This window comes from Anas platyrhynchos, chromosome 1, assembly GCF_047663525.1.
Source record: "Anas platyrhynchos isolate ZD024472 breed Pekin duck chromosome 1, IASCAAS_PekinDuck_T2T, whole genome shotgun sequence".
In the NCBI taxonomy this organism is placed as follows: Eukaryota; Metazoa; Chordata; class Aves; order Anseriformes; family Anatidae; genus Anas; species Anas platyrhynchos.
The window spans coordinates 24,215,001-24,225,462 of record NC_092587.1 but is presented as its reverse complement, the minus strand read 5'-3'; the positions used below and the strand labels follow the sequence as shown (position 1 = coordinate 24,225,462).

The window sequence follows — 10,462 nt, the reverse complement described above, 5'->3', positions numbered from 1 at the left end:
CTGTTTCATAAATAAGCTGTTTTGTATAACTGCAGATAGCACACGTTCACAGGCATTCCTGTTCTACATTCAGTTTCTACTAGTTTGCATAATTTTCTCTTTAGGGATTCTTACAAAAAGTGACAGGGGGATGGAAGTCTTTTTTTTTTTTACCCCTCAGCCATGAATTCCATCTGTTGTCATGGCACTGAACCCAGTGTTGAATAGCAGCCAGCATTGCTTTTGATGTTCTGTAGGATTAGTAGAGATGTCTGATGTTATTGTGCAAGATTATTCATAGGAATAGTTCTACCTGAGCTTTATGCAAATGTTCAGTTGCTAAATTAATAAATGAATACGGTATGCCACCAAAGTTCACATTCTGGGGGCATTTCCTTGGACCTTTGCTATTTCCATCGTGGCACAAAGAAAGTTTTTGCAATTACTGTCATTTCTACAGACACAAACCGATACATAGCAACATTTTGTTAGAGGCGGTTGAGAAAAAGGAACACCATTCAGATAATGAAGTATAATTGATGATCTGTAGCGGATGACCTGATGAGGACAAACATTATTTATGTTGTCTTCTGATCAAAATTTCTCATGATTTGTCTCTACCTTTGTTTCTGCTGTTTTTTACTGATCTATCAAAGTTCCCATTGGTCCTAATAGTTATAGGTGTACTTCAGCAGGACATGCACCTTGTCCTATTTCAAATCCTCAAATCTCTTGATAGACATTAATCAAACTTTCTCAGTTGTACATAGAGTGCTTAAAAAGATAAGTATCAATACTGCTTAGGAGATTTTTCTGCCATTTCTTTTCTTTATCAAAGGTTATTGGTCTATCACTAATTTATGTTGTTTATAGATAGAGGTCAGAAACCATGAAGAATGTTACAATGCTTATGATCTTCATCACTGGAAATATTTCCAAGTTTCAAGATGGAGTTCCTGGTCAATACAGAGAAGATCACACCTATGTGGTGTGATGCTCTATGGCATGAGCTCAGACAAAGGAAGCAAAAACATTTTTCTGCAATAGAGAAGGACAGCAAATGACCAAGGCTAGGCTTTTCCTGTATGTAAGAAACCAAGTTTGCTTCTGTTTGTCAAGGAGTAACCAGGTCATATTGGGCCAGGGCAATGGCTTTCACCTTGAGGGGAAGAAGAGAGAGCAATTGACACCTTCTGTACTCAATCTTTCCCCCCTGCAGGAGCAACAAATCCATTTATTGTACCATGTCCCATGGAGAGGCAGTCTAGCACTTCATCCTTGTAAGAGTAACTTTTGGTTTTGCCTCTGCTGCTAAGAGATCTTCTCTCAGCTTTGGCCTAGGAGAGTAGCCTAGTGGATGAGTCTTTCTCACAGAAGTGGAAGATGGGTCTAAGATGCAGACCAGACTCAACAGAGGTGTAGATGTGTATCCCACAATGAAGGTATGTGCATCAGTACTGTCTGTCCTCTACTGCTCCAATAAAATTATTTAAAAGAGAGTGAGTGCTATCCTGAGAAGATGAATAAGAACTAGGTAATTTCTTTTTAACTTCTCAAATATTATTGATTTGCACCCCCCTTAGATTTACATAGTATTCCCAGATTAAGAAAACAAAAAGGTATTTTTTTCCTAGATTCTTTATTTTCATTTCAGTTGCCACACAGCCTACATGGTTCTCAGGAATGGCATTGGACTCTCATAAGTGATCATAGTTTACACTGTCTTTTCCACATTTGAAACCTCTTTACATGAAATCATGCAGTCAGCCCTGCTGGTGTTTATGTGGAGTAAATCCAATGATTTCAATAATAGTAATCTGAATTCACTTTGGTGTAATTTAATGCTATTAAAGTAATCAATCAGCTTTGGATTAGAAATGCAAGTATAGAAAACAGATATACTTGCCTTGCAGCTCAGTTGCTGCCAGGGCAGTTTTCAGAGGTTTCCTAGGGAAAGGGATAAGGTTGGATTTCTTGGGATAGAGGATGGAACAGAGTTTCAACTGCGGGTATCTTGCCCTGACTGGTGAGCCATTGCTTTACATTAATTTCATGCTTCTGCAAACTTTCATTTATTCAGTGGAGTTATGGAGCTTTAAAACTGCCATAAGAAATATGCAAAAAAGACCTGGTACAAAGCTGATAGAGGCTGTTTCTTGTTTAATTCAGAAAAAGTCAACATCATTTAGGTTTTTTGGGAGTCAACTGGCAAAAATTTGGAAGTTTTTGTTTTAAAAGTAGAAAATCATCATGGTTCACTCAAATAACAATCCTTTTCCTGTTTTCTAAAATGGCTTTTCACCAAAATCTTCAACTCAGCCTATTAAATGCATGTTTTATAGCTGATGTATCAATGTCTGTATATATGCAACACCACATGCGGATGATTAGGATATGGCTAGACAGTAAATTGGTTTTGAAGCAGACCAGCTTAGCCATTGGTGAGACAGGGACTGGACACTCACTTTAAACCAATCCTTAAATCTCATTGCTGCATGATGCCTCAGTCCTCAGCAGCTACAGCTTGCAGCAAATACACGGCAAGGGAGTGCTTTTAGCTCAGAAACTCTGCTGAGCGTCAGCTGCTACCCTGCTTACCTCTCTTTTTGACCTGTGTTCCTCAGCAGGACTGAGAAAGAGATTGCCACTGCTGGAGATATGGATGATAACTATAGCCTTGTTTTTCAGTGAAGGGAGAGGACAAGAACACACCATCATTGAAGCAAACACTGAACCCAGAGCTTCTCCACTGCATGGTCAGGAGTCTCCTTTGCTGCACCATAGTATGAAAAGGGTGGTAGAGTACTGACAATGATAGTGCCACAGTGATCTCAGTCTAAAGTCAACCACAGCTTTTTTTTCTGGTTTCCATGTGACACAAGGAAATAGGGAAAAAAAAAAAAAAGAAAAAAAAAAGAATTTGGAGTTCATTTGCAGTTTGAATTGCATTTGTTGGTAGTGAAAGAATCTCTCCCTAATATCATGAATAGCATTTACTCCCTGCATTAAGTATTCAGTGGAGAGGCTGCAGGAGCAGATGCATGCCATTTGTAGTCTGTAAAATTAAAGAATGCCTTTTCACTGGTGATTTGATTTATAGAACATCCTTTTTAGGCTCCCAGTGCACAGGCGCAGTACTGCAAGCTGAACACAAGCCTGAGAGCTGTGTGGTAAGCAAAGATGCACATGCATTTGCAGCAGCTTCTTTCACTGAGATCACTTTCATTTTTCACTGGCTTAGTTTTGTGGGTTCGACTGAGCTGTCTTTCTGAAAGCAGAGTATGGCTCGATTCTCTCTGCCCAAAGGGAAGAGTCTGATACAGTGAATATGGGTCATGATATTTAACTGTGTGAATTATACTCGGTTTCCAGTTAGTATTATCTCATGCAGTCTATAGATAAGATATCACTGCAGGAGGAGCATATAGGTCCAAGGCTAGAACGATCCTGTCTCCTCTCAAGAGCCTTCCTTGGCTACTGAAACATTTATTCTCATTCTCAAGGAGATCAAAGAGCAGTTCTCTTTCTTAAAAAAAAAAAAAAAAAGCTGCTAAAGCAATCTTTTATATCGGTGTTTTTAAAAATTACACTGTATTATTTGCATTTCATTTGGCTTTGCCCTGCACTGAGAGTGTCTTCAGAGATAGGAGTCTCTGATAAAAAGTACAGTTGTCTAATCTGTGTCAGTCATGATGATGGATGCTGTACATATCTTGATATTATGGTTCTCAGTACTGTCAGATGGAGCTTGTAGATCAGCATAAAATTATATTTATAATGAAGTTGGGAGCAAACTGCAATTAATATGTACTGTTAACAGGTTTTCAAAAAATGGCAGGAAGCCTACTGAGCTCTCTTTTCATAACATACCACCAGCAAAACTTTTATAGATAACCTGTTTTCAAAAGACAGAGCAGCAGTGAGACAGCGAGACAGAGGCAAAGATCTATCAAAGCAAAAGCATTTAGGGCCAGATTATGAAATCTTTACTGAAGTTGTTAAGCACTTACATATCCCGTTGACTTCACTTTCTCATTAACATGAGAAAGAGTTGCACAGTTTGGCCTTTAGTGAGATCGTAGGCTTAAAAAATACACATTTGTCCACTTTCAGCTGAAGCATCTTGCCAACACTAATTCTATTCAGACTACCTAGCTAAAAGAAAATTGAATAAAGTACCTGTGGTTTTGGGTGTTGGGTTTTTGTTCTGCTTTTTTTTTTTTTTCCTCCTTCTTTTCCTACAGCACTTGTGTAAATTGAAATGAGTGAAATCCTGTTCAAATTAAAGAACATAACTTCTAGTCTGAGATTTAAAAAAAAAAAAAAATCACCGTCTGCTGTATTTTCTTCCTCGCATGCCAAGCCAATCTTTCTGAAACTCCATATGATTTGGATTCAGTTTCAGAAATATGTGCAGATTTCACAGGTATTCTGAAATATTTCCTTTTTATGTATAGTGAAACAACACAAGTCTTACCAACAACTGAATATTCTTGGGCAAAAACTGCCTTCAATAAGTTTGTGCTAGGAGAAAAATCTGTTTTATGACATAAAAATAAACTACAGAGGGCTTTCCTTCACCCAGTATTAGTAAGAATTATCTATTTCGTACATTTACAAGAATTTCAGAATTACTTGCTGCAGATGTTTTTTTTAAAGCTCCTGCAGCAGTGAAAGGGAAGGTGCTGATTCAAGAGCTCTTTTCTGTATATCCTTGAAGCTATTATGTATGTCAAACAAATGACACAGCAGAGTCTGAATGTGTACTGGGATAGTCAAACATTTCAGGGTAAACTTTCAGGTCCTCATCTCTTTCAGTGATTCTGGGGTTTAATATATGAGCATAAGTCAAGTCCTTTGAGGATTTATGTAATTTTTTTATGGAAGCTCAATATACAGTTCCACTTGGTTTTAGATACAATCAGATTGTATCTAAAAATACAATAACATAGATATGGCTCTAGATCAGAAAAATGAATAGAATTCCTTGTTTACAGTATTTAAGAGATGCTCAAGAAAAGAACCATGCAAATTCCAGGGTGGGGATGGGCTATGTCATCTGTCATAATGTCTTATGTCTTATATCTAATATCTCATGTCTGATGTCTTTCCTCACATATCATATATATCTTATGCATATATCTTATATACCATATATCACACATTGTGTTTTACATCTTATAACATTTTTTATGCTTGACTTCAAATATTTATATTATTCCACTGGTGTTTTCCCCACACTTTCTCGCTTGTTGCTGTTGGAGGACAACATGTCTCACTATGTATTTTAATCTTCCTTCCCTGTTGTACTGGAAAGATTGTTTCTCTGCCTCTGCAATCTACCTTTCAAAAACATTTGTTTTCCACCTGACCTTCCAAAGCCAGAAGGAAGTGACAGTCATTGAAAACCATAAGTACAGTACCCATTCTACTAACAATTTCGAAGGTGAACCAGAGACATTGAGTATTGAAGTATTAAGTATTGAAGACAATGAAGCTGTAAAATGTTTATTTTACAAAACACAGAGGATTAGATTAAATCATGAACCCTTGTAAATAGGGGAGTTGTACCACTGACTTCACCAGAGGCCAGGATTTCATTTTCATTGCATCCCATAAAAGATTTATGAATTCTTTACTCAATATAATATGAATATGAATTTTCTTCATAAACAGGAAAGATGCACCCTGTTCTGTAAAGTCTCAATATCTTTATCTGAATCAAAATGACAACAGATTAGGAGTAGCAAGCTTGTGCTGCCATACTGTCAGTCCCATACCTAAAACTACATAAGGTGCGTTTTTCCAGATATACCCTGGGACTGCACAAGAATTGTCTTATCTGCACAGATCCTCTGTGTCATTGTCCTACCTGAACCTTGTGAGAGTATTCCTCCTATCAGGGTGGTCATATAATGGTTATATGGGGTAATGAAGGAAATATCAAGAAGAGAAAGGTCATCCACATTTTCAGAGGCTTTCTTATCCCAAGCTTGACCTAGAGGCAGCATTATAAAGTTACAGTCCCTGACAGAAGGATAGCTTGGTTTTAGCAATAGTCATCCTGCACTCTGGGGAGAAATGTATGAGAGACAATGGCATTTGAATACCATCTTTTTAATTTTACAAATACAGTTCAGAAAATCAACCCATGCTGAGAAATAGTAATCTGTCTCCCAGAATCATTCATAGCAAGTCCAGTGGTAAGGGAAACACAATTATCTATTCAATAGTTCAAATATTAAAGAAAAGATCCTTTAAGTTTTGAACTGATCCATAGTACACTATTACAAAAACCCAGAGGTTAAAATAAGTCATGGCCCATTGAGAATAAGTGAAATTTTACCACTGACTATCTTTTTAACCGTGTCACTGTCAAATACCATATTTATGGCATTAATAGGATGGGAGATATGTATAAAATCAAAACTTCCCTCTTGTTTTAGGTTTCCTTCTTTTTCTATTAGTGATAGTCACTGTTTTACCATTTGGGATTTGCCATGCTATGCTGTACTTCAAAGATTTCTTCCAGCTTAAATCTCCTCATCTTTTCCTGATGGGCCTGCTAAGAGATACAACTCTTACATCTTGTTTTATTCCTCCCAGATACCTGGCTCGCTAACTTACAATGCTGCCTAACATAGCCAAGTGAAATGTACTTCTCTTTCCACATTGAAACAAAATAGATAGCCGTGCTAAAGCTTTCTTGAATGTGTTTCCTTAAAACATGATATTAAAGCCTTAAAAACAAAGCCTTAAAAACGACTAAGCTGTACTCACGTGGGTATTCTCAGTTTTAAAATGGGAGTAACAGGCCAGAAGCCCTATTCTCTCTTACTCCTTTTCTTTCACTGTCATTTGTGCATTATGTATATGCCATAAAATCTGCTGTTCATGTAGGGTGATGTTCCACAATGCCTGTGTAGACATAAGGTTACTGTAAGGACCTTTGTTTATGGCTGCAGAAGGTGAAGTTTGGGGCAACTAAGAAAGTTGCTAGTCTCCTATCTATTGGTCCCACTTTCAATAGATGGCCTTGTAGCCCATCTACAAAGCTGTTGCAGTAGGTGGCATTAAGGTGGCATTTTAAAGCACGATGATTCATGTTACTGTAGTGTTTTGCAGCCATTTCACAGGTATAGCAGTCATGTATGCCCCAGAAATTTGAGGAGAAAGAAAATTGGAGGAAAAAACCCTTCACTGCTCAATGCCGTCCATACTGAGTGCAAAGAAACCCAACGCAAAATGTTTCAAGTTCTACTTACCATATGTACCAAGAAACTATGAAACTATTCTTTCAGGAAAAAGACGTGATGTTTCATAGTTACTGCACATTTTTTGGCTGTGACAATTGGACATAATCCAGCACCATAACAAGATTTGAGTTACAAAAACATTAATTTCATGACATGCATACTTGGTTTGTGATCTTTAACTTATACAATGGTTTGTGATCTTTAACTTAATTTTAATGAAAAAATCAGAGGTGTGAGTCTGTGTTCTGGTATATGGGAGCACATTGTATATTTTCAGTTACATTCCAATCTTTGGTTTAGTTGTCACTTTTCAGCATGGAGTGTGGAAAAGGTACCCAGTTTTCAGAGTCCTACCACTTCTAGTTATGGAATCTGCAATACTTTTACACATGGCAAGTCTTTTAAGGCTGCTGTCAACTTCAGGGCAGTCAGTAGATGCAGAAGTCCTTAGCAAGACTGACCATCCAGCTAAGTACCCCTGGGGCTGAACTGAAGTGGAGAAGCCACTGCTGCTGGAGTCTGAAAGCAAAGTGGGAAAAAAAAAAAAAAAAAGAAAAAAAAAAAAAAGAGAGAGAGAGAAGAGAGAGAGAAAGAAAGAAAGAAAATAAAGTGAAATAGTGTGGGAGCTTGCTGTACTGCACACACACATTCATACACACAGTACTCCACCTTTCTCTCCTCCCTCCCCTATTAAAGTAGCTATCTTGCATATCAAAGTTTGGAGGGCATTTCTGGTACATTCACAAATCACTCAAGAGATGAACAAGCTTATTTGTTCCAAATGATGAAAGTTCAAAGTATTTCATTTATGCTAACAGTTCATTAATGTAGCCACTCATGTGTGCTAATCCTTCTTACTAAGCCTCCCTGTCTCCTATTTATAATTATTTAGCTAAATGTGAGATGTTTCAACAAGGTTATTCATACTTTCATATATAATTATGTGAGATATAGGTATAGGATCTCGATAATAATCTTCTTTTTCACAGTCTTTAATCTAAATAGAGCTTGGAGTGCCACAGACTGCTGTAGGTGCCGCACAGGCTACTTTTGTCTGAAAGACTCCTGTTACTAAGCAGTCTGCAGAGTTCTTATCTCCAAAATCCCCATTTGAGCAGAGAAGTACTCTTATCTTTCCTGAGCAGATAGAAACATGTAGAGCAGGAAAACAAAGGAGCAGAACCCACAAAAAGACTTAAGAAACTTAATGGGTCCCAGGACCTCCAAGCAAACTCTGGGGAAGCAAAAGAAGCAGTAAACTTTGTACATGAGGAGGGTAAAGCACTGGAGTGTCCTGCTGTCTACATGGGAGCTTCAGCAACTGTACAAAACGTGGCCATTTCCTTCCTCATTTATGTTTGAAAAGTGAGTCAAACTCTTAATACCTTGACAGATGACCTAGACCAAGACAGTTAAACCTTGGCAGCCTTGGTTGCCAGATCTGTTTTTAGGACCTGGTACAGCTTCATTCACCTCTTCTGTAAGTACTTTATTTCCTTCATTTCCCACTAAGTAGTCAACTTTCTCCTTCCCTCTCCAAGCCCAATGGCAGTCCATTTCTTCCTTCCCCTCTGTACAAGTATCACATCTTCTCTTTCTTCCCAGCATAATGGTTGTGCCATCTCACTGATGTATTTGCTCACTCTCATGCAGGGTATCGCAACTTCTCCATGTATAGCACTGTATAAAACCAGTATACAAACCCACATGGAGCAAACACCAGTCTTTGCTTACCTGTTTTTTCTCCCAGCTATCCACAAGTACACAAATCCCATTCTGCCAAGCACCACATCACAATGAGAGGTATTTCCTCATCCCCACCAGGGGAGAAGGAGGAGGCCAAATACAAGTATCCATGATCACAGGTACATGGAAGGACTGGGATCCCAACTGCACGTGAACACCAGAGTCAGTCCTACGTAGAAAGAGGGAATATCTGCACATCCCCCAGTCCCCACCGAATGTAGCACTGACCATGAATCACAGTCCAACAGCCAGGTGTCTGAAGGCAATATGGAATGAAACTCAACACCCATGCACTGATATCCCTTGGAAAATTATCTCCTAGCCGTTCCCTCAAGGTGACAAACCAGAGAGAAGATTATTCCTGAAGACAATGACTGAGTTGATTTACCTATGTATAGGCAGGCATCTGCTGTCACTTGAGATGCCTTATGGGTATCATGCAAATCCTTGGTGCTGTAGGTCTCCTCTAAATCCTGAGGCAGATCTGACAGCACAGTGTGAAGGTCATGGATGTTCTCAGGTTCCCAAATATCACTAGTCTACATTTAGGAAGCTATATCAAGCCCTGAATTATCTCCATGTATGTGAGGTGTCCAAGTTCTTGGTGTAGTCAGTGAATATCTGAACTGAGATACTGGCCTAGATTTGGCTAAGATAGAGTTAATTTTCTTCATAGTGGCTGGTATGTTGCTGTGTTTTGGATTTAGGAGAAAATTGCCATTGATAACACACTGATGTTTTAGTTGTTGCTGAGCAGCACTTACACGGAGCCAAGGACTTTTCAGCTTCTCATGCTGCCCTGCCAGCAAGGAGGCTGGGGGTGCACAAGGAGGTTGGAGGGCACACAGCCAGGACAGCTGGTCCAAACTGGCCAAAGGGATGTCCAGTCCCATATGATGTCATACTGAACAATAAAACTGGGGAGAATTGCCCCATGGGGTGCAGCCACTGCTCAGGGATAAGCTAGGCATCAGTAAGTGGATGGTGAGTAAATTGCACTGGGCATCTCTTGCTTTGTATATACGTATTATTATTATTATTATTGTTATCTGTTACTGTTGCCTGTCCTATTAAACTGTCTTTATCTCAACCCATGAGTTTTACCTTTTTTTGACTCTCCCCCATTCCACTGAGGAGGAGGAGTAAGCGAACAGCTGTGTGGTGCTTAGTTGCCTGCCGGGTTAAACCACAACAGGTCATAAGTGGAATTTAGAGAGCTGTTCAATGTGTTCTGTGAAATAGGCACTGACATATGGTCAGAAAAAAACTACTAGTTCTCCATGAGCTATAATGTTAGCACAGTCATCTTGGAGGCCCTTACTTTTAGATTTCTTTATTGGCAACCTATACCTTCTCAGATAGTCAAAGACAGAATCAGGAATTCACCGTGGGCTTTTCAGGGATATCCACAAAACAAGGAATCCTACTGATTCTGGTAGTGTGACTTCATGTAGCCTGACACTAAGGATTGGCTAACATCT

The 10,462-nt window shown here is 38.8% G+C and overlaps 1 long non-coding RNA gene across 1 annotated transcript in view; it reads right to left on the bottom strand.

Moving 5' to 3' along the window:
- Positions 1-5,545: 5,545 nt before the first annotated feature.
- LOC140001551 (uncharacterized) overlaps positions 5,546-10,462 on the bottom strand; it is a 30,471-nt gene continuing 25,554 nt past the window's right edge. The window contains exon 4 of the long non-coding RNA XR_011806846.1: positions 5,546-7,754. This is a non-coding gene — a long non-coding RNA (uncharacterized lncRNA). The remainder of the gene's footprint in view (positions 7,755-10,462) is intronic.